Raw genomic sequence first — 23,145 nt, 5'->3', positions numbered from 1 at the left:
TAAATAGTGATAGTTTTGTAATAGATAAACCTGAGATAAGTATAAGTGAATTACATTTTTCATAAAATGTACCCCAAAGCTAATACTTTGTAAATACTACCATTTTCTTTATGACTAGAGTGTAACCAAATCCAGGACTAAATAACTTTCCATTTGGGGCCATCAGGTTTATAGAACAAAAATACTGTTCACAGAAGCCTAATTATGATAGGAAGGTCAACTTTACTGCACTAGCAAATTTTCAGTAGTGGGTTCCATTCGTCAGTCAGAGCCTTTTCTTCCCCCTCCAGAGCATTTTTTTCTGGTTTGAGTTGGGTATGGGGTTCGGTTGGCAGTGGATAAATTCCAACGCCACTCTGGCATAAGGGCATGGAATTGTAATTACATACGGGATAGCTTGTGTCACAGCTAGCCAACAGGGCATCTGAAGTTAAACCGTCTATGACACGTCCATTGCTATGATTCCAGTTCTGGCGAGGAGTTCAGTATTTGATAAAAGGATCCCAACACTATTGGACTGTGAATTCTTTTTCAGAGCAGGGCTTTTCTAGTGGTCCTCAGCCCTGGCTGCTCACTAGAGTCAATGGGGGAGCATTGAATCCTCCCCAGGCCCAAGCTGCACCCCAACCAATGAAATGGGGACGGTGGGGGACCCAGGCATCACTGCTTTCTAGAGGTCTCCTGACACCCCGCTTGTGTACCAAGGTTGAACCGTTTGACCAGATCCAGCCGTTGTGGAATTTGTGGGCTGTTGGGGATAATGTTCAGATCAGTGAATTTGGATGGTCATCTCAGAACGTCAGATGTCCCAAGAGCCGATATGTGCCCAGAATAGCTCCCCGTCCCTTGAGGAGAGGCGACCACACTGGGTACCAGTTAGGAGGGTGGCGAGTCTCCTGGGGTTAGAGGGCCTGCTAACCCCAATCTCCGCCCACACTTGAGAAGCATCTGGGCGGGACGCCCTACCTGTTGGGAGAGCCTCACCCTCCAAAACAGCATGTCTTGGCTGTGTTGTGAGCTGTGTCGGTACACAGAGCCCCTCCTGCTCCGGTGGGGGACCTCATACTCAGGCCCGGAGCATCTCCCTTGTGCTGGGGGACCACTTACCTCTCCCCGGGACACAGAGGAGGTTTCAAGGGTCGATCGTGACCTCTGCAGAGCTGAGGGTCCATCAAAGCCACCCACGAGTGAGAAGGTAGTACGTGGTAGGAACCGGGAAGTAGCATAGTGCCGTCATAACTCGTTCAGTTGTTGTTGTTCTTTTTCTTTTTACCTCCAGATCGACCAAAGTCTCAGAGATGGGGCACCTGTTCAGGCAGAGGGCTGGGATGGCGAGGTCTTCCCTGTGAACCCCGGGTCAATTATCCCGTCTTCGAGCTGCTCTTTCGCCATCTGTTAGAATTCTTATCAGGATTGGTTGTGAAAGAGTATGCGAAAGTGGTTTGTTAAAAAAAGAAAAGGAAAGAAAATAAATGAACCCCATTAAAACTCCAGCTGAGCCGGGGGTGGTAGCCCTCCGGCCTGGATGGAAGGAGCAGCCCTCCGGGAAACCAGTAGCCCTGTCCGAGGGCCGTTACCCTTCTCTTGGCATCATCCATTGCTGGTTCCGTGAGCCATCACGGTGCGTTAAAAAAAAAAATGCTGACGATCCCAGCGTGCTGGCGAGATTGTGGGGAGACTGCAGTGGAAATGGTCCAGCCACTGCAAGAAGCCCCTCGGCGATTTCTTATAAAATTCAACATACCGATGCCTCACAGCCAGGCCTTTCCACTTCTAGGTATTTATGCAAGAGAAATGAAAGCAGATGTCCACAAAAAGATGTGTACAGTGATGTATACAGCAGCTCTTTTCATAATATATGTATAAAAACAAAACCCTAGAAATTCTCAAATATTCATTATCAGAAGAGTGGTTCAATAAATCTGGATGATGTATTCATAAAATGGGACTACTTGAACCAGAAGAAGATATTTCTCCATACAGCAACTGGTTGAATCTCCAAAACCCTATATTAAGTGAAATAAGTCAGACAGAAAGAAATATGTACTGTCTGACTTCCTTTCTGTGAGGGTCAAAAACAGCGATCATGGGGAATGCGTGACTTGGAAAGGGACACAAGGGGACTGAGGTGATAGGGCTGTGTCTTGTTTTGTGTCTTGTCTTGGAAGGTGGGAATGTGGGTGGAGACATCTACCAAAACCCATCTCGTACAGTACTTAAGATCTGTGCATTTCACTGTGTACACATTTTGGGGAGGGTAATAATTAAACTTTATTTTTCTTGTTTGTTTTTATTGTGATGAAATAGACCTAACACAACATTTACCATCTTAACCATATTTATCTTTTTAATTTTTTAAAATGTTTTAATTTTTATTTTTTTGGCCGCTGCGTGCGGCGTGTTAAGATCTCAGTTCCCTGACCAGGGATCGAACCCGAGCCCTCGGCAGTGAAAGCGCAGAGTCCTAACCACTGGACCACCAGGGAATTCCCTCTTAGCCATTGTTAAGTGTCCTGTGGCATTAAGAACATTCCCACTGTTCTGCAACCATCATCACCATTCATCTCCAGAACATTCTGTATGCATTTTGCCTCAGAAAGAAAAGCAAACTAAAAACACTGTCATATGGTGAGGTCAGTTCAGCTGGAACTGAGGCGTTGGCCTCATGCATACGGGAAGCCAGTCTGGACACGCAGGACCGTCTGCTTCCCTCTGCGGCCCCGAGGCGCACGGCACACACCTCGGCTGGGCACCTGCCCCATCAGAGTCAGTGCCGATTTGCCGGCTTCTCCCACTGGCCCCGAGCTCCCGAGGATGGAGACGGTCTTACTCATTGCCCTCCCCCAGCATCCATGGGAGGAAGGCTTTCGTGCACGTGTGCTGAACGCCAAGTGGTCCCCATGTGAGGACTCGGCCTGGTCCATTTCCAAGCTTTTCTCAAAGAAAATAGGTGCCTGTATCTTTCACAACTCTGTTAGATGGTTAAAGAAACCCTGTGAGCATTTAGAATCTTGAAGTGGGGAGCATTTTGCACGACTTCCTGGAACGATTGCTTCTAGTTAGCGTGTGTGTTTGCGTGTCTTCTTTCTTCTTGCTGGAGTCAGCTCACGGGTTCTCCCACCCAACACGGGGCCTTAGGCACTTCCCTGCCCCCTGCGTCCTGTGGTTTCCTGGCTCGCCTTCAAATTGCCGATCTAAACAAGCCAGAGGGCCTGGATGACCACTGCCAACATTCTGCTCCTCTAGCAGCCCAGGAGAGTCCAAACGAAAACTTCAGGTTTTTCTTCTTCAGAGACTCCAGCAATTGCCAGGAATCAAGAGGATTACAAAGTAACAGGAGGGGTCGTCGTACGCCGCAGCGTGAGGACCCGCTGCCTTGCTTTTCAGCTGTGCCGCAGACGGTCCGCAGCAGCTCCTTCGCCCTCTCCTAAGCCCGAAAGCCAGAAATAGAGTCGTATGTGATAAGGGCTTCCATTCCTGGACAGCTGAACAATTTGTACCATTTCAAAATTACATATTCCTGTTTAGACTCAGTTATCAATATACGTTCAGCATTTCACCCATGGTCTCAAGGTGCGTGCATGTTCTTCACAATAAGGCGACGAGCTTGCACCAAAAAGAGGTTTTGCTTAAGGCTGAAGAGTCCTTGCTTTCAACCTACCTTGTAATTTTCATCTTGTTGCTTTTTATAGCATTCATATCAACACCTCGGTCTTCTGGCTTTCCGCTAAATTTTTTTTAAATTACCGGTTTAAAATACAATGGAACACTCAAGTAACGCACTGCACCGGGTACTGACTGAGACAGGGCTCCTGGTGACTGAACTTGGAGGGGCAAAGCAGCAACACCATGCAACTGTGCATTCGCTTTTTGATGGAGAAAAGTCTGAGTCTGGGGCAGGAAAGGTTGTTTAGGGATGTCAGCATATTATTATGAAAGTTGAACATGCCAAAGTGAAGACTGCTTAGAATGTAAGGAAATCTCATTTCACAGGCGGGAAACTCATTCATTCATTCATCAGCAATAGGTCTTAGAGGGACGATTCAATGCCAGGTTCAGGTCAGGTGCTCTGGAGACAGGGAACAAGAGACAGGCTCTGCTCTTGAGGTGCAGGCATTGCCAGTCAGGACAAAGAGACCAGACACCAGTAACTGCTTCCAGGTTGGATGAAGGGCTTTGCAGAAAGTTTAGGTACTGCGATGGAGGGCTGCTTTGGCTAGGTTGCCAGGGGAGCGTGGGGTTTCTGGTCTGTGATGAAGAGAGTGGGAGACACCCAGCGGGGGAGGGCTCTAGGCTGAGGAGACAGCAAGTGCAAAGGACCTGAGGTGGGGATGAGCTTGGGTGTCTGCAGAGAAGAACGAGGTTTCTGATGGCCAAAGCATAAGGGTGAGAGAGGGTAAACCGGCAGACAGAGGGCGTCTCCAACCTCTCCTGCCTTCTCCAGCCAAAGGCCCTGAAGCCCTCGATAAAGAATTTAAATCTTATTTCTGAACAAAACTGTGGAAGGACTTTAATCGACAGATAAAGATCTGGCCCTGTAGGGAATGCGGGGGCAGACGGGGTCACCAGATTTAGCAAATAAAAATACAGAGGGCCAGATTAAACTTAAATTTCAGGTATGCAATGAATGAAGTTTTAGTATATCTCATGCAATATTGGGGACATACTTATATTAAAAAATGATTAGCCATTTCCGTGAAATGCCAGTGTAACTGGATGTCCTGCATTTCCTCTGGCAGTGAGAGGCCATGGTGGCGGAGCAGAAGGTGGGGAGACTGGGGACGGGTGGTGAGTGTCCATGGGGAGACTTTGCTGATGAGCTGGATCTGGGGAGTGAGACAAAGAGGAACCTCGGGTGACTTCTGGGTTTCCAACCTCAGCACCTGGGGGGCCCTTTACTGGGCTGGAGAAGATGAGGGAGCGAAGCATGTGCGTTGTGAGGCCGACAGGCCTTATTTAAGGGCGTGTAAACAGGAGGACGTGGACGTTTCTTGGTGCCCCGTCCAGGCCCACCCCTCTGGCGTCTCCCCTCCCCCTCCCCTGTTCTCTGCTCCAACGGAAGAGAGATATAGGCAATTCCGAACACAGTGTGACTGGGACAAGCTATCTTCTAGATGAACATTTAGACCCCAGCTAAGCTGCTGCTAAGAGAAACAGTGGAAGAAAGAAATGTACTTCCTAGGAATTGGACTAAAGAATATTTCTATTTCGTTATGTAACAGATTTCTGTGTGCCTCTTTTGCAATGTGTCTTTAAGGATCCGTCGATAGGCATAATGAAACAAGACAGGTTTTGCAATGAAGTGGTTATGTGGGCGACCAAGGACAGCCGAGGTAAACCAGACACAAAAGTGTCTTAGTCGCAACTTTTATAAAACCCAACATGACAATGAGACCCAACATTACAATGATAAGATCCAACATTACAATTAAGTGCATGGCTGCCCTCAAGTATTTTCTGAAATTTTAGCCTAAATATGAAATTCTATCATTATGAGGGGAAAACAAGAGTACACGAGCTGTGATATTACATTTCCTGATTAAAGAAGATACATCTTTAAAAAAACGGGCTACAAGTATTCTAATTTCTTTTAAAGCAGCCCCTGTAAAAAGTTCATTCACCTTGACTTTATTCTTATATAGGAAGAAGCCGCTTGACCAGATAAGTATTTTGATTCCAGAGGGTTTGGCTGTAAAGTGGCCTCATAGCCAGAGAATGTTTTGCAAAATTCAAAACCGGGCCTGTCCCATGACTTTTTCTTTTTCTCCATCCCTTCTATTTAAATCTTTTAATAAAGCATTTTACCGGAAACTCGCATTAAGGTATGAATAGTCAATAGAGTTTACTATGTTCCTCTCTTTCCAAAGCGGCTCACATTTTAGTGGGGGGCAAAATGTGCCCTTAATCAAAATCAGTATAAGAATTACCTGTACTGTTTGCTACAAATGCCCACAGTCTCCATGTGGATTCAGATTCAGGGGCCTGCCTAGAGCAGGGCCCAAAATCTGTATTTTTAACAATAATCTCAGTCATTCTTGTGAACTAGCAAATCTGGAAAACACTGGCTTTAGTGAAAGAATTAAAACATAATCGTTGGGACTTCCCTGGTGGTGCAGTGGTTAAGAATCCTCCTGCCAGTGCAGGGGACACGGGTTCAAGCCCTGGTCCGGGAAGATCCCACATGCTGCAGAGCTACTAAGCCCGTGCGCCACAACTACTGAGCCTGTGCTCTAGAGCCCGTGAGCCACAACTACTGAGCCCGCATGCCTAGAGCCCGTGCTCTGCACCGAAGAGTAGCCCCCACTCGCTGCAACTGGAGAAAGCCTGCGTGCAGCAACGAAGACCCAACACAGCCAAAAATAAATTAATTAATTATAAAAAAAATAATAATTGTTGAATTGCAACTATCTTGAAGGTGTGAGTGAAAGAGCCTTTTGAGAGGTTGAAGGGGAAATAATTGGACATAAATGATTGTATTAGTTAAATAGTTCATCAAAGTTTGTTGAGTGTTTGCTGATGGGCTTGGCAGCGTCCTGGGCACTGAGGGTGCTGCTTGGATAAGAGATGAGCCTGGAGGGATGGGCAGTTCTGCCTGGCAGCTCAGGACAGCTTTACACACAGGACGTGGGATTTGAAATGCTTCATGTGAAACAAGAAGAAGGAGGCTGCTTATGGGGCGGGCGGAGCGGGGGAGGGTGGGTGCTATTCCAGGAAGAAGCAGGTGCGATGGTTCAGAGGAGGATGGAGGCCTCAGGGTTGGGTTTCCATGGGGCTGGTCCACAGGGTGTGTCGGGGTGATGCAAGCGGCTTATGAAGCCCAGGATGTAGGTTGTCGTGAAGGGCGATTCTTGCCAAGCTCTGTCCTGTGAGGAATGAGGAAACGGGGGAGAGAGCTGTCGTTGTTTTTGGAAAGGTAACTGGAAATGGCAGCGTGCAGCATGGCGGATGGTGTGTGTGTGAGTGCGAGTGTGTGTGTACTTGAGTGTGAGTCTGTGTGAGTGTGTGTGTGTGTGTGTGTGTGTGTGTGTGTGTCAGGGGGTGGCGGGAGAATGATAAAGGGAAAGCAAGAGGAAGGAAAGCCAGGTTGGAGAGGTTTTTTATTTTAATTTTTTTCTTTATTTTCGGCCGTACCACACAGCATGCGGGAGCTTAGTTCCCCGACCAGGGATCGAACCCGTGTCCCCTGCAGTGGAAGCGTGGAGTCCTAACCACTGGACCGCCAGGGAAGCCCCTGGAGAGTTTTCAGCTCAGCTCTGTTGGTAGTGTAGGGTTCTGAGGTAAGTCGGGGGGTCCAGGCCCTAATTCTCAGGGGCTCGGGGAACACTGAGTGTGTCCTCAGAAGGCCAGCCCTCTGCTCCCTGTAAGTGTTTTATGTATTAACCTGAAACCTGCTGGGATGAGCCCATTCCTTAGGGAGCTGATGTTCCCTTCAAGTGACAGTGGAGAAGAAAAAGCGCGAGTGCCCCTGTTTCCACGTGTGAGAGTGTCAGGCCCCTTTGGGGCTCAGAGAGGGAGGGACCACGTGCACGGGTCAGGCCGACCAGCAGCCTTGACTGGGCCCTGCCGGGACCGTCTGCAGGCGTCCAGCCACCAGCCCAAGCCCTGGGGCCCTGGGGCCTCCGTTCCAGAATTGTACTGGGAATCCAGACAACAGCCTCCGTGGTGGTTGTGCTGTTTGTACCTCTTTCCCGCCAGCCTCCCTCTCGCCTCCCAGACAGGAGAAAACACCATCTCAGGACAAAATCCAGAAGATGCACCTACTTGGCGAAGGAGGAAAGGTCAAGGCGGTTGCTGTTTTGTTTGTTTCACCCCCGACCTTGTGCGTTTTGTTTGTAACAGAGGAGCTGTTTCAGACAGATGCAGAGAAGGTGAACAATGGCAGTGGATTCAGGGCCACTGGACTTGGAGGGGCTCTCAGCCCTCTGTGTGCCTGAGGTTTCTCCTGCTTTGAATTGCGATAATTGAATGACGTCCAAATAGACAGTAGAGATGGGTTTGTTAATTAGATGAGAAGACCCATTTTATAATTCGTATATTAAACATGGGTTGACTGAGGCTGTACCTTGACTTAAAGCCTAGTGTGTTATCTGTTCTTCCTTGTGGAAATGTGTTTCCATCACAGTGCATTGCGGCTGTCCGAGCTCTCTGAATTCTAGAACTGGACGCTGCCTGCTTTCCACTGCAACTCTTACCGTTCTTTGCCTCATCTTTTACGATTTCGTTCAGCCGTTCCAGACATCCTCAAGCCTCTGGTTAGAAATGCCAATTCTCCCCCACCACCCCAGATCTGCATAATCAGACCCTCTGTGGGTGGAACCAGCGACCTGAGGTCGAGAAAACCCTCCGGCAATTCTTACACCTGCTGAAGTTCCAGAACCACTGATTCACTAGTCCAGCCTCCTCGTTTCATAGACGAGACAGTGATGCCCGAGGTCCAGCTGGGAGTTGGCCATTCTAAGCCGTTGCCAGGAGATGCTGAGGCTGCTGGCCTAGATGACTCCTTCAGTCCTCTGCAGCTCAGAAATGTTGACTCTGTCTTCTTCTGTAAAGCATCAGGAGGGGACTTGTAACATTTCTTGAGTAGATGTTTGTATCCGCCCATTTCTGCCCTGAACAGGTGTATTCTGTAATCGCTCTTTCCTGCTCCTGTCCTCTGTCAGCCTCACCCCACCCACTAAGGATCCCTCTACCTGCCAGTATCTGACAGCCGGTCTCACCCACTGCCAGAGGGCAGCCATTCTGGGTGGGCAGTGGGGCACGGTGGTCCCTGCTTTCACCGCATGTGCTCAATTGTGGACTCTCGGGATTTCTTGGGCAAATGGTGCTTACCCGAAAGCGAGCAGGTCAACTCTGGCTCCATTGTTTACTGCCTCTGTCACCTTGGAAAAGTTACTTTACCTGCCTAAGACTCAACTTTCTCATCTGTTAAATGGAGATGATAGTAGTATATGAAGGATTGTCCTAAGTACTTAATGAAACAGTCCACGTAAAGTGCTTGACACAGTACCAGGTACACAGTAAAAGTTAAATAGATGTTAGCTATTTAAAACCAGTAAATTAGAACGGATGAGGTATGCTCTTTTCTCATTTAAAAATCGTGCTTCTCAGGAGAAACTTTCTGCTTCTTCTGGACATTATCAGATTACTTTGGGTGATTTTGAAAGATTTATGCCTGATTTCCAAACATGACACCACTCAGGAAGGTGTGGGCAGAGTGCAGATCATAGAGCAATGGAGCCGTGCGTTTACATCAGAGGGCGGCGGTGTAGACACTTACACTGGAACAATGGTTCCAAATGGGTCTCCTGCCTTTGATGGGATTCCTGAGCACCAGATGTGAAGGAAGACGTAAATCCCTCATCGTGTGCTGAATGTCACGATGCCCCACCCCTGAGAAACGAGCACACACTGACCTCTGTCTGGCTCTAAACTAGAGATGTGGGGATGGTAACACTGTGTGTGTGTGTGTGTGTGTGTGTGTGTGTGTGTACAGACAGAAAAATAAAAGACCAGGTTTTGGTAATTTGGGGTGATGACTGAGGTCAGGGAGAGTCATGCTTTGAAACTGCTCTTTAAATGTTTCTACACAGTGCATACACTAATAATTTTTTTTTTTTAAAGAAGATGATGGGGGTAGGAGTTTATTTATTTATTTTTGCTGTGTTGGGTCTTTCTTTCTGTGCGAGGGCTTTCTCTAGTTGTGGCGAGCGGGGGCCACTCTTCATCGCAGTGCGCGGGCCTCTCACTGTTGTGGCCTCTCCCGTTGCGGAGCACAGGCTCCGGACGCACAGGCTCAGCGGCCATGCCTCACGGGCCCAGCCGCTCCGCGGCATGTGGGATCTTCCCGGACCGGGGCACGAACCCGTGTCCCCTGCATCGGCAGGCGGACTCTCAACCACTGCGCCACCAGGGAAGCCCCACACTAATAATATTTTATCAGACTTGTGAAGTTGAGGGAGTGTGGGAGGGGGAGATGGTGCGAATGAGCTGGTGACATGAACTGAAGAAAGAAGGGAAGAAAAGAGTTCCCCGAGTATGTGCACCCTGGGAAATCAGCCTCCACGTACCCCAGGACTAATCCCCTCGGCTCCTTGGGGAGAGGCCCGTGTCTTGCAGGTATTTGTGCCTCCTATGTCTCTCCTACATTAGATTCAACAAGTGACAATGACCCCAGATGCACAGAATTTGAGCTGGAAGAGATGGGTGTTTAGTTTGACCCACGTGATATACAAGGGAGGAGAAGACGGAGGTCCAGACAAGGTAGAGGAATACATTTGGGATACTCGGTGGTCTAGGCTGTAACACATTCCCCCAGGTTTCCTGATGTGAAGTTCCACGTTTGTCAACTATGACTCCATACGTAAGATGAATTTAAACTAAATAACTTGTGGCATTAGTAGAAATTCTTTGGGTTTCCACGGAAACCTCCTCTGGCTATAGTAAGCAGAAAGGGGGAAATACTGGAAGGAAGCTGAGGGATTGCACAAAAGTTGCCCCAAGTTGAAGGAAGGGCTGAGTAAGCAAGTCTGCAGTGGGAAGCAGCCAGGGTGCTCGGGGGACACGGTGCTTCGCCGACTTCCCGCCTCTGATGCTGGGTCAGCCCAGCCCACCGCCCATTCCGTCTCTGATCCGCCTGCGGGACTCCGCGGGGCCGTTTCCTTCCACGGGGTCCTCAGCTTAAGCATGTTCTCACACAGACCTGCTCACCCACCATCCGTCCCTCCCTCTTCTGCTACGCTGCTTTTTCTGCATCACACTCACCACTACCTAAAAGTCTTAGAGTTACTTGTTCACCTGTGGAGACTTTAAAATGCTGCCGCCCAGGCCTGACCCCCAGAGATCCTGGTTTAAATGGTCTGGGGTAGAGCCGGGGCCTTTCCCCTAAAAGCCCCCATGGTGTTCTAATGCTTAGCTCATGTTAGGAACCGTGGCCTAATAAATACATTGAGGACCAAATACAGGACACACTGCTCTCGCCAGCGCCACTGAAAATATGTTTAAAAGAATTACGAGTGACAAATGCAGAAAGGATTCTTTGGGAAGAATCAGGCAGTTGTGGGTAACCGCACATAAGTGAAGCTGACAAGAGCCCTCCCAGAGTGGGTGCCCTGGGGACCAGCTCAGCTCACCCTACTGTGGCCCTGGGGGTAGGGGGCAGTGGCCTCAGTTTCCAAGTGAGTGCACTGAGAGGCAGAGGGAAAAGAAAGTGTGATTTTTGTCTCTTTAGGGACTTGAGATATAATTTAGTGTTTGCACTTTTAGTGTTTTGGTGAGAGGGGGCAAACAGAAACATGAGTGATCTGTTAATATGGTATTTTTCATCAAGATAATGGCATAGAACAGGCTTCACTGGGGAGAACAGAAAGCCCCCCCTGTGTCGGGATGGTTTGGAAACAAGACTGCTTTTAACAGCGGGGGATGGACCACGGGACTGTGGGTTCTTGCAGAAAGAATCTGTAATCGTTTTGGGTTTGACCATTAGGCAAATCAAGCTTCCTGGTTTCAGAAAGAGAAAACACACCCAGAAGAGAAAAACCCAGGCCCGTGGGAACAAGAAACTTCCTCCTCCTGGGGCTGCTTGAAAGGCCGAATGTGCCCGTCCTGACTCTCCTGCTCAGCGTGAGACTGGCTGGAGGGCATCCCGGAGGCGGAGGGGTGATGGGCGGAGAACAGCCACTTTGCTGGAGGAACTCGGGACACGGAGGCTGCACTGACAGGCTTGGGCCTCGGCCCTGAGGGCACCGAAGCTGGGTAGAGGTGGCTTTATCCTTTGGTGTAAACCTGGGGAGTGGAGGACCCGGGACTGAGTTGCGTTCCCGCTCTTGGCTCCTTTGTTCCCCTTGGTCCTTCAGCCTAACCGCCTTGAAGCCCAAAATAGAATCCTTCAGGTTTTCACTCTGTCGGTGACAAAATCCGAGAAAAGACTCAAAGCCAACTGAAAAAGAAAGATCTGCAGATACGGAACTCGTTTGCCTGCCAAGTAGGTGAGTGAGGCTGTAAAGACAGTCAAAGAACTGAGCGGACTCATTGAGGGGAGCCCAGTGTGAGATGGGGAGAGGTCTGAAATCTGGACCACTTCCATTTCAGTAACGGGAACAGAGGGCTGGGACGGAGTTGGAGGTGGGGTTCCTTCGAGGTCGGCTGCAGTGCTGTGGAAGCTGCAGTGCTTTAGTTGTCGGTGGAATCCACACTCCTCAGCCACATGTATAGAGCTAAAGCCTCCTTAGCAATATTTATTTAGCAATTTTTTGTGCGCCAAAAGTCACATGAGCCTCTCTTCACTTACATGCGATCGTGTCACTATAATCTGCCTCTCGCTGTTTTGGGGGACGGGGAGGGAAAACGGGAAGTAACCGATTGTTCCCTTTTTTGAGGCGGGGCATTTAACTTAGGCTCCTGCGTTTAATCCTCACAATAACCCCTCAAAGAGGAGTGTTATCTGCATTGTACAGATGAGTACAAGAAGGAAGGCTTTTTTTTAAAACAGATTGTCCCATTGGTGCTAGATTTCGTGTTTTTTTTAAAATTTATTTTTGGCTGCATTGGGTCTTCTTTGCGGTGTGCGGGCTTCTCATTGCGGTGGCTTCTCTTGTTCCGGAGCACGGGTTCTAGGCACGTGGGCTTCAGTAGTTGTGGCCCACGGACTTAGTTGCTTTGTGGCATGTGGGATCTTCCCAGACCAGGGCTCGAACCCGTGACCATGCGTTGGCAGGTGGATTCGTAACCACTGCACCACCAGGGAAGTCCCAAGTAGAATGAAGTTTAAATAAGTAACTTGCTGATGTTTATATGGCCCTTAATAAATGCAGGAACCAGATTGGACCCAAATTTCCTCATCCTAAAGCCCTGGGCTCCTTCATTTTGGGCAAAATTATTAAGTAGAGATTTCAGCCCAAATTCTTTAAATGGTCGCAGACTCTCAGTGAATGGGGGCATCTTGGTGGCTGTCATGGTCTAGATATGTCTGAAACTAAAACAGTTTGGGGCACTAACATTTTTTGATCATCTGTTATAAACCAGAGAGGTTGTGGCTAATAAAAAGAATGGGATCTGTGTACAGAACTGCTTCTGACCGCAAACTGTAGTCCATGAGGTTTCCAAGTTCAACTTTAATTCAACAAAGGTGTGTTGCTGCATCATGGTGACCAGGTAGGGGGACTGCGTGTGTCTCGGCGGTAGAAGCAGGGTGAGAGGCAGAGCAGATATAGTATCTCAAGGAGTTTACAGTCTCCATGGAGGAGAGAGCCACCTACACATTAACAGGAGCCAATGCAAGCGTTGCAGAACCACATGAAACAGGACCGTCAGAGGCATCCCGGGGCTTGCGGCTACGTCCCGCATCGATGATGGAGAGAAGTAGTCTGGGAGAGAAGGATGTAGACAAGACCTGGTGTGAATGCGGCTTTGGAGGGTCAGTTGGATTTGCCTATACGGGGAAGGCAGTGCGGTGCCGTCATGTCAATAAATACAAGTTTCTGTCCTGGACACAGTCGCTGTCGAGGTGGACTGGAGCCGGGCTGTGAGGGGCAAGTTGAATATTTGAGATTTTATCCTGTTGGCAATAGGAGAGGTGTTGGTAGCAGAATTCGAGGCGGTGGTATAGTAGTGATAATAATGCCTAACACTTCTTGAGCATTTATTCTACTGGGCGTTCCATGTGATGATGAACATGTATAGCGCATTTCCAAGCGCCAAGCCCTGTTCTCTGGGCTGGCAATACAACAGGGTACAGACCTGTCAAAAATCTCTACTTTCATGGGGCTTGCAGTCCCGCAAGGAGAGACAGACAGATGATAAAATAGATCTTGTAATCTACATTATATCATAAAGTAGAGAAAGAAGACTAATGTAGGGGAAAACTGTCAGAATGACACTGTTTATCTGGTCCACGCCTTTCCCTAAGTCTAGAAACCCAGCATGGTTACATTGTGAAGATGACAGGGCTTCATGGAGACCTGACTCCAGAGGATAAGATGGGACCTGGATGTCACAGAGATGACAGAGCTTTTGAGCCTGGGTGATGAGGGTGGTGAGAAAAATGTGAAATTTGCACCAAGAATAATGGAAATTCAACAGAAGAGCCATCATGCTGTCCAAGTGGTGTAAAATTTTCCGAAAGTGACCAGGGGCATCCTCTCCAGTGTCAGCACTTCCTGGGAATCAGTGGTTTCTCCTCAGAGCAGGGTAGGCAACGTGAAAGGCAGACCGCCACGCCCCCCTTCCCCCCAAGCGCACCTGCAGGGGCCGCACCCTCTGCTCTTTCAGCCTGGCAGCTGCAGCTGACAGCACCCACCTGCTCTGTGCTCTCCTGGTGCTAGACCCTTTTTAAAGGTGCAGGCTCATAGGTTCCCAAAGCCCCTTGGTTCACAGCCAATGAAAATTACATTCGCAGTAACTTTCTCACAGCAGTCCTAGAGCAGAAGAGGCACCAAAGAGTTCCAGTGACTAGGGAGGTGGATCCAAACCACTTCACCTGCATTTGTTGTGACAACGTAGCACCATTTGCAAAAATGATACACACCCACCGAAAGCAAAGACAGAACAGTTGTCTGTTCTCCCACATGGACATGACTGACGGGGCGTGTGTACCTGTGCCACACGCCCTCTCAACTCTCGGCATCTTAGTTGGATCCCACCATCCTCACTTTCTGACCCAGGTTTATCTTCATGGGATAGCTGCTTTTTTTTTTTTTTTAACATCTTTATTGGGGTATAATTGCTTTACAATGGTGTGTGAGTTTCTGCTGTGTAACAAAGTGAATCAGTTATACATATACATATGTTCCCATATCTCTTCCCTCTTGCGTCTCCCTCCCTCCCACCCTCCCTATCCCACCCCTCCAGGCGGTCACAAAGCACCGAGCTGATCTCCCTGTGCTATGCGGCTACTTCCCACTAGCTGGGATAGCTGCTTTTTATCACAGCAACCACAGAGAATCCGCTTTCAGGCAGATGTGAGGGGGTGCAGCACAATCTAAGGTAGAGCTAGTAGTTCTCACAGTGTCCAGCAGAGGTCCTTGTGATTCCCTTGAAAATGTGAACTATCCCCCAGGAACGCGGGGGGTTCGCCGTGGCGCCCTGGGGTGCCTCGGCACACCGTTTGGGAACCACGGTGTAGGCCTGTTCTCCGCCTTCTCTTTCTTCTCCAGCTTATGATACTTCTGGGCCACACCTATTTTAAGAAAGTAACTGTGGACCCAGCCCTGGCCTCAGTTTCTTCTTTTGCACTTTTAAACTGCTGGAGTGAGCGTGCAGTGATCCTCTCTGCCGGCATCTGGGCTCTTACACTATTCTGGGTAAGTCAGGGCTTTGTCCTCAAACTTATTAGTCCAGGGAATGGTTTCCAGTCCTCTCTCTTCCTTACTTCTTCTGTTTAAAGAAGACTTGGCCCCCGTGACCTCTGGTCTCCCAGGTTAGAGTCGTGGCCGGGCTTTTAGCCATCACACTTTACCACAAGCTCGGGGTGTGAGAGTGGGAGCCAGGCCACGGGAAGGAAGGGCCTTCTGGGCCTTTGTCTCCCTGGACGCCCCTGAACTCCAGCCCAGCCCCGTGGAGATGATGCGATGCCTCCCCCACTGCATCGGAGGAAAGTGAGGCGGCCCTGCCATCCGGGCAGCAGGACAGAAACTGCACCTTTGGGGCCGCTGGCCTCCCAGTTCATGCAGAGTCTACGAGGCCCCACTGCATGGAGATGGCTGGCGTAAGTAAGTGGCTCTCTGTGTTTCATGTTGAATTCAACCACTGTATTTTTAATTAATTAATTCGTTAATTAATGTATGGCCACACCATGCGGCATGTGGGATCTTAGTTCCCTCACCAGGGACTGCACGCTTGCCCCCTGCAGTGGAAGCACAGAGTCCTAACCACTGGACCCCCAGAGAAGTCCCTTTTTTTCTTTTCAACCACTATATTTTTATGAAAGTAAAACAGCGTAGCTTGTCATAGCTACACTGTTGGCAATGGAGAGGGAGAAAAATAAAAACTGACCATAGAAGTGTGAAAGTGTCTTTATTTTACCTTTGATTTATTTTTTTTAATTTCTAGAAATTAGTTTCTTTTATTGTAATAAGCATGTGTTTTTAATTTGTAATTTAAAAACCCATCACCTATCATAACACTGTACTGATTCTCCCCCCATTTTGATTTAATTTGATTTCCATATTCCTTTCTAAACTCTTTTCTACTTATGTGATCACAATGTAGGTTAAATTTTAACCTCGCTTTGTTAAAAAATTACATTATAAACATTTTTTAAAAACTTAGTCACAGAATTCTTTTAGCCATCCTTAAAAATGAGTGCATAGGGAGGGTGGGAGGGAGGGAGACGCAAGAGGGAAGACATATGGGAACATATGTTTATGTATGACTGATTCACTTTGTTATAAAGCAGAAACTAACACACCATTGTAAAGCAATTATACCCCAATAAAGATGTTAAAAAAAAAAGAGTGCATATCACTTTCCAGGTGATACTTGCACATAATTTAAAAAGCAAAACAACTAAAAAGCTCTAACATGAAACATCAGACACCTACCCCTCCTTCCTAGCATCCCTGATCCAGTTTTACTCACCAGATCCAACCACTTTCTTATCCTCAATTTCAGTGGCCCTACAATAGTCCCTTGAATGGTACCATGTAGTTTACGCATCTGCCACCCATCCTACTTTTACTTAATCGACTTACTGAACTACTGGTTGACAGAGGTGCTTCTGCAGGATTACTAATTTCTGATAAAATCCTGTTCACTATGCAAATATGTGTGTGTACTCAGGGCTACATTATCAGATGGTCTCTGCCTGCCGTTTTTTATGTCTAAATCAGTCGTATCTTGCATTTATCGTAAATGGCTACAGGCATATTGTTAGGAATACCACTTTATTATTAAACATTAATAGAACTTCTACCTCTTGCCAGTTATTTTTCCAAGCTAACATTGTAGAAGTTTGGGAATTCAGTCAAGAAGTTGGAATGAAATTCGATTGTGTTTTACATCACAATGATTAAGGCAGAGCAGGTAACAGCCTGCCCTTGATCATTGTAGAGAATATTGGGTGCCTGGAAGGGGCACATTGGAAGTTGTGTACAACTTTTCTCAGCAGAAATATTTTAAGGCAATAGTCTTCTCAAAATTGAGGACACGTTTTTCTGAAATACTTACTCAAAAGTATGTGGCTCGACGCTTATTCTATCACAATATACTTCTTAAAAATTAATAGACTTTATTTTTTAGGGCAGCTTTAGGTTTCCAGAAACACTGAGTGGAAAGTACAGAGGGTTTTCCATGTAGTACTCACCACCCCCTTGGTTTCCCTTAATTATTAACATCTTGCATAGTGTGATACATTTGTTACAATTGATGAGCCAGTATTAATACATTATGCTGAACAAAAGTCCACTGTTTTCATTGGGTTCACTCTTGGGGCTGTACATTCTGTGGGTTTTGGCAACTGTATGATGACATGTGTCCACTATTACGGTGTCATATAGAATAGTTCAGTACCCCCAAAATCCCCTGTGCTCCACCCATTCAGCTCTCCCTCTCCCTCAACTGCTGGAAACCACTGAACTTTTAACTGTTTCCATAGTTTTGCCTTTTCCAGAATGTCATAGAGTTGGAATCATGCAGCATGTAGCCTTTTCACGTTGGCTTCTTTCATTTAGCAATACGCATTTAAGTTTTCTCCATGTCTTTTTATGGCTTGATAGCTCACTCCTTTTTCTTGATAAATACTATTCTATTGTCTGGATGGACCACAGTTTGTTTCTCCAGTCACACCAAAGGATGTTTTGGTAGCTTCCAAGTTTTGGCAATTGTGGATAAAGCTGCTATAAGCACCTGTGGGCAGGTTTTGGTGAGAACCGAAGTTTTCAGTTCATTTGGGTAAATACCAGGTAGTAGAATTACTGAGTCATATGTTAAGAGTATAATTAGTTTTGTAAGAAACTACCAAGCTGTTTTCTGAAGTGGCTGCACCATTTTTTGTTCCTTTTGTTCTGCCTCTTCCCCAGCCTTGGGTGGTGTCAGTGTTTTGGATTTTTGTCACTCTCATAGGTGTGTGGTGGTATCTCGTTGTCTTAATCTGCATCCCCCTCGTGACATATGATGTGGAGCATCTTTCATAGGCTTATTTGCCATTTCTCTGTCTTTGGCGAGGTGTCTTTTCAGATCTCATGCTCATTTTTTGATTGGGTGGTTTGTTTTTGTATTTTTGAGTTTTAAGAATTCTTTGTGTATTTTTGGACACTAGTCCTTTGTGTTTTGAAAAGATCTTCTCCCAGTCTGTGGCTTGTCCTTTAATTTTCTTAACAGTGTCTTTTGCAGAGCAGAAGTTCTTAATTTTAATGAAGTCCAATTTATCAATTTTTTTCTTCTATGGCTCATGCGTTTGGTTTTGTATCTAAAAAGTCATCGCCAAGCCCAAGGTCATCTAGATTTTCTCCTATGTTATCTTCTAGGAGTTTTATAGTTTTGCATTTGTACATTTAGTTCTGTTATGCATTTTGAGTTAACTTTTGTAAAAGATGTAAGATCTGGGTCTAGATTAATTTTTCTTTTTGCATGTGGATGTCCAGTTTTTCCAGCCAGTACTTGTTGAAAAGGCTGTCATTTCTCCGTTGAATTGCCTTTCTGCTTTGTGAAGGATCAATTGACTATATTTCTGGACTTGATTCTGTTTACTATCCTTTTAAATGACGGTTTATTTTTGTTCCCTTCAGTGAAAATAAAATCTATTAGTAACTAATCTTGGTTTGACTTCCTTGAGTCTTAGTTTCTTCATAAGAGGGGGTGGGTAGAATAGATCGTTCTTACTGTTTCTTCTAGCTTTATCTCATGAGACTAGTTTGTCTGTATTTAAGTATAGCGTCAGGGTGATGATTTTCTCATAGGAAGTTTCTGGGTCTAGTCCAACAAACACCAGGTCTGTGTGCGTGTGTCTTTGTGAGTCTGTATCTTTCTGTGTGTGTAAGCAGAGTGGCAGACATCTATTGAACAAGAGTTCTGGCTATGCCCTTTACATTTTATAACGGATTAGTAAACCTACCTTTCACTGATGACAAAGCATATTGTTCTGCCCCACTCTGTAACAGAAAATATCTATACTTAGGATCATTACCAGTAATTGAAACATCAGGTTTCCTGCCACGCAGCTTTCATCGGGGACATTTGGCAATGTCTGGAGACATTTCTGTTGTCATACCTGGTATCTTGTGGGTAGAAGCCAAGGATACCGCTAACTACCCCACAGTGCACTGGACAAACCTCACAATAAATCATTTTTTGGCTCAAAATGTCAATAGTACTGAGGCTGAGAAAGCCTGTTGCAGGGAAGCAGATGTATCCACGGCATGTCTTCATCTTCGGTTTAGCCTCTAGAAAACCTAAACTTCTGGAGACTTGTGGTCTGTATCTAACAATTGTGCAGAAACTTATGGTAAGATATAACCTTCAGCTTCTTTTCGCTGTCTTGGGCTTAGTTTCACTTTTTCTCAATTTCATAATCGTTTCTATTTTTTGTTAAATCTATTTATGTAAACCTGACTGACCTCTTAAAGTAAAATTTAAATATATCATTTTATATACTTCTAAAGATAGGTGGCTGGATCATTGATCATAAAAATCTGAGGCTAGAAACAGGGTTGATGTTTCTTCCACTTCTTGGGTTGTAGTACATAATTCAGACTCTGCTTTGAATTTCCTCTTCTGGTCCTTTGAATGATACCTTTCCCTGTGATACCTAAGTTTCCATGAGCTCATCTTGTTTTCATAGTGTTCCCTTTTATTTTTAAGAGAAACAAAACCAAAAATCCCCTGCTTGTTTCATCAATCCCCCATGTCTTCCTCTGTGTGAAGTTGCTCAACTAAGAGTTATGCAAATGGGGATCGGCTTTGTGCACATCGATTCCGGGGGCGTCACTGCATCTTTGGTGTATTTGTTATGAGAGCGTCAGGACCCTGGCCTCCTCTCTTACAGTTCAGCCCCTAGCCTTCCCCCAGCCTCAGCAGCTCCTTCCCTGCCCCTCACCTCATTCCCATCATGGATCTGGGCACGACCTTCCAACTTTCTTGGAGTCAAAGAGAAGGGGGCTTGTAGGTATCAACTGAACCTGCCTCTTCTGTACACCTGGGGACCTGAGTGCTTGTTATCTCCTGAGTCAGCCAGCAGGCCCTTGCTGTCCATCCAGAGCGCACTTGGCTGCATCTCCTGGACACTGAGCCGTTTTCCTGAGGTCTGTAACCGTCTTCATGATTGACATTTCTTTTCCTAGCAATCTTAGCAAAGGTGACGGCTCCAGCTACATCCTCCCCAGATTCTTTACTCTCACAGATTAACAGGGCTTGAAGGACCTTAGGCCATGGGTTCAGATCCTCCTGTCTTAAAATTTTTATCCATTTTTGTACAAGTTTATGTATGTGTGTGTGTATTACATGTTTTATATATATACATATATATATAATAAAGACACGTATATATGTGTTATATATACATATATATAATTTACACAAAATGAAAAACATCTTTTAAAATTTTAGAATAAAGGTAATTAATTACCCTTATATAATAATGTGACCTAAGGTCCTTCAGACTCTGATGTGTGTGTGTATACATATATATATCCGTGAATAAGAAATTATAGATATATGTATATAAAATGTGTATATATGTATATAAAATGTGTATATATATATATAATTGTATATATCCAAATATATATAATGTATATATATAATTTCCTATCCACAGATATATATATGATAGGAAGATGAAAAGGGCAAACCCCAAAATACCTGTAGCCCCATCACCTGTAGATGAACATTGTGATATTTTAGGATTTTTCTTCCTAGACTCTTTTCCTGCCTATTTATATCTTTTCCCCTCACAAAAATGGTATTATGCTATATGTATTGTTTTTTAGCTTAAATATATTGTGACTATCTTTTTATGTCAACAAATATAATGTACAGTATTTTAGTGACCACTAGTACTCTTTCGTGTTGAGGTATCATCTTCTAGATCAATTTTACAAAGGCCAATTGCCTCAAGGCCAATTTGATGAATTTATCAAATGTTTCAATTTACCAGAAGATGTGTTTCTTTTAACTACTTGAATATTATTTCTATTTTTTAAGGAAACTTTATGCATTTTTAATGTTCTCCTGCTAGTTCTTCAAATGGCGTATCAAGTATGAGGGTTTTGCAATTAAAAAACTAAAATTTTAATTTAAGTTTAGATTTAAATTTAGAAGCATCAGAAAGAAATTGGAAGTGATCAAACATTCCCAACACATATAGCTGCTAAACCTCTGGATCCTACGGAGAAATGAAGCTGTGATGATCTGTCCGCTGTTTGTAAAATCATTTGATATGAAAGGACGGGACAGCTTTGAGATGCGGAAAGGAAGTGAAGGTGTGTAGAGGAATTTCTAGAAAGAAGCAGAAGACCTGAGCCTCAAACATAACCAAAAACATGTTACTAGGGTCAAAGAATTTTTGGAAATTAGCTTAAAATCCTAAAAACGTAAAGATAAAGTTAAGAAATGAACTAGGAAACTACAGAAACAAACATGTCTCATATTACATTTAAGCTACTAGTTACTATTTCTAAAATTACATCCATAAACATTTTAATTTCATTTCTAAAAGGTAGAGAATCATTTTTCAACATAAATTTGATACCATTATTAAATGTAACAATAATTCCTACTGTTATCAAATATTCAGTAAATGATCAAATTTCTCCGGTTATCTCATAATTATTCTTAATAATTAGGCTACTAATTACTAATAACTAAGGCTAATATAGTTCTAAGAAGACTCAACTATCCTTAGTTTCTAAAAATAGAGCATTCCTTAAAAAAGCATCATAGATGGACCTAGAGTCTGTCATACAGAGTAAAGTAAGTCAGAAAGAGACAAACCAATACCGTACGCCAACACATATATATGGAATCTAAAAAAAAAAAAAAAAGGTTCTGTTGAACCTAGGGGCAGGACAGTAATAAAGACGCAGACAAAGAGAATAGACTTGAGGACACGGGGAGGGGGAAAGGTAAGCTGGGACGAAGTGAGAGAGTAGCATTGACATATACACACTACCAAATGTAAAATAGATAGCTAGTGGGAAGCAGCCGCATAGCACAGGGAGATCAGCTTGGTGCTTTGTGACCACCTAGAGGGGTGGGATAGGGAGGGTGGGAGGGAGACGCAAGAGGGAGGGGATATGGGGATGTATGTATATGTATAGCTGATTCACTTTGTTGTACAGCAGAAACTAACATACCCTTGTAAAGCAATTATACTCCAATAAAGATGTTAAAAAAAAAGCATCATAGAAATCTTCAAAAGCTTTTAAAACAATTACATTTGATAAGAATTGTTATACCCTTAAGCTGATGAAAACTAACACAAACCGTCAGTAAACTAAGCTGTTAAAACATCCCATCAAATATGAAATTATATACACCTCACAAAGAGTTAAAAGATACAAATTTTGATAAACTGATCATCTTGTAAAATGAAAATCCTCAGAAAACTGGCTTTGGGTGAAATGAATTTTGAGAACTGTTCTACATTTATTTAACCAATGACCTATTATTTGGCAAACAAGTCTATTTTTTCTTTTTTTAATTTCTTTCTTTTAATTGAAGTACAGTTGGTTTACAATGTTGTGTTAGTTTCAGGTGTATATATATACATCTATATATATATGTATATATATATACATATATTCTTTTTTTTTACATTCTCTTCCATTATAGCTTATTAAAAAATACTGAGTATAGTTCCCTGTGCTATACAGTAGGTCCTTGTTGGTTATCTATTTTATAAATAGTAGTGTGTATATGTTACTTTCCAAACTCCTAATTTATCTTCCCCCAACCTTTCCCCTTTGGTGACCATAAGTTTGTATTCTAAGTCTGTGAGTCTGTTTCTGTTTTGTAAATAAGTTCATTTGTATCATTTTTTAAGATTCCACATATAAGCGATATCATATGCTATTTGTCTTTCTCTGTCTGACTTACTCCACTTAGTATGATAATCTCTCCACACTGCAAGTGACATTATTTCCTTCTTTTTTAAGGCTGAGTAGTATCCCATTGTTTACACGTACCACATCTTCTTTATCCATTTGTCTGTCGATG

At 44.9% G+C, this 23,145-nt stretch overlaps 1 protein-coding gene across 4 annotated transcripts in view; it reads left to right on the top strand.

Annotated features, from left to right (window-relative positions):
- Window positions 1-23,145, top strand: part of LYN (LYN proto-oncogene, Src family tyrosine kinase) — a 111,031-nt gene that overhangs the window by 22,090 nt on the left and 65,796 nt on the right. For 2 of the 4 annotated variants that reach the window (XM_027128071.1, XM_027128070.1), the window contains exon 1: window positions 11,609-11,984. The exons of 1 other annotated variant lie outside the window; for it this stretch is intronic. The gene's annotated coding sequence lies outside the window, so the exon portion shown is untranslated. Of the gene's footprint in view, window positions 1-11,608; window positions 11,985-23,145 lie in introns of those variants that run through there. One more of the 4 variants, XM_027128072.1, reaches the window with a different exon arrangement.

This window comes from Aethalodelphis obliquidens, unplaced genomic scaffold (assembly GCF_003676395.1).
Source record: "Aethalodelphis obliquidens isolate GAN/ISIS:26980383/991018 unplaced genomic scaffold, ASM367639v1 scaffold33, whole genome shotgun sequence".
Classification (NCBI taxonomy): Eukaryota; Metazoa; Chordata; class Mammalia; order Artiodactyla; family Delphinidae; genus Aethalodelphis; species Aethalodelphis obliquidens.
The sequence above is the reverse complement of the archived record's forward strand: the minus strand, read 5'-3'. Positions and strand labels throughout refer to the sequence as shown.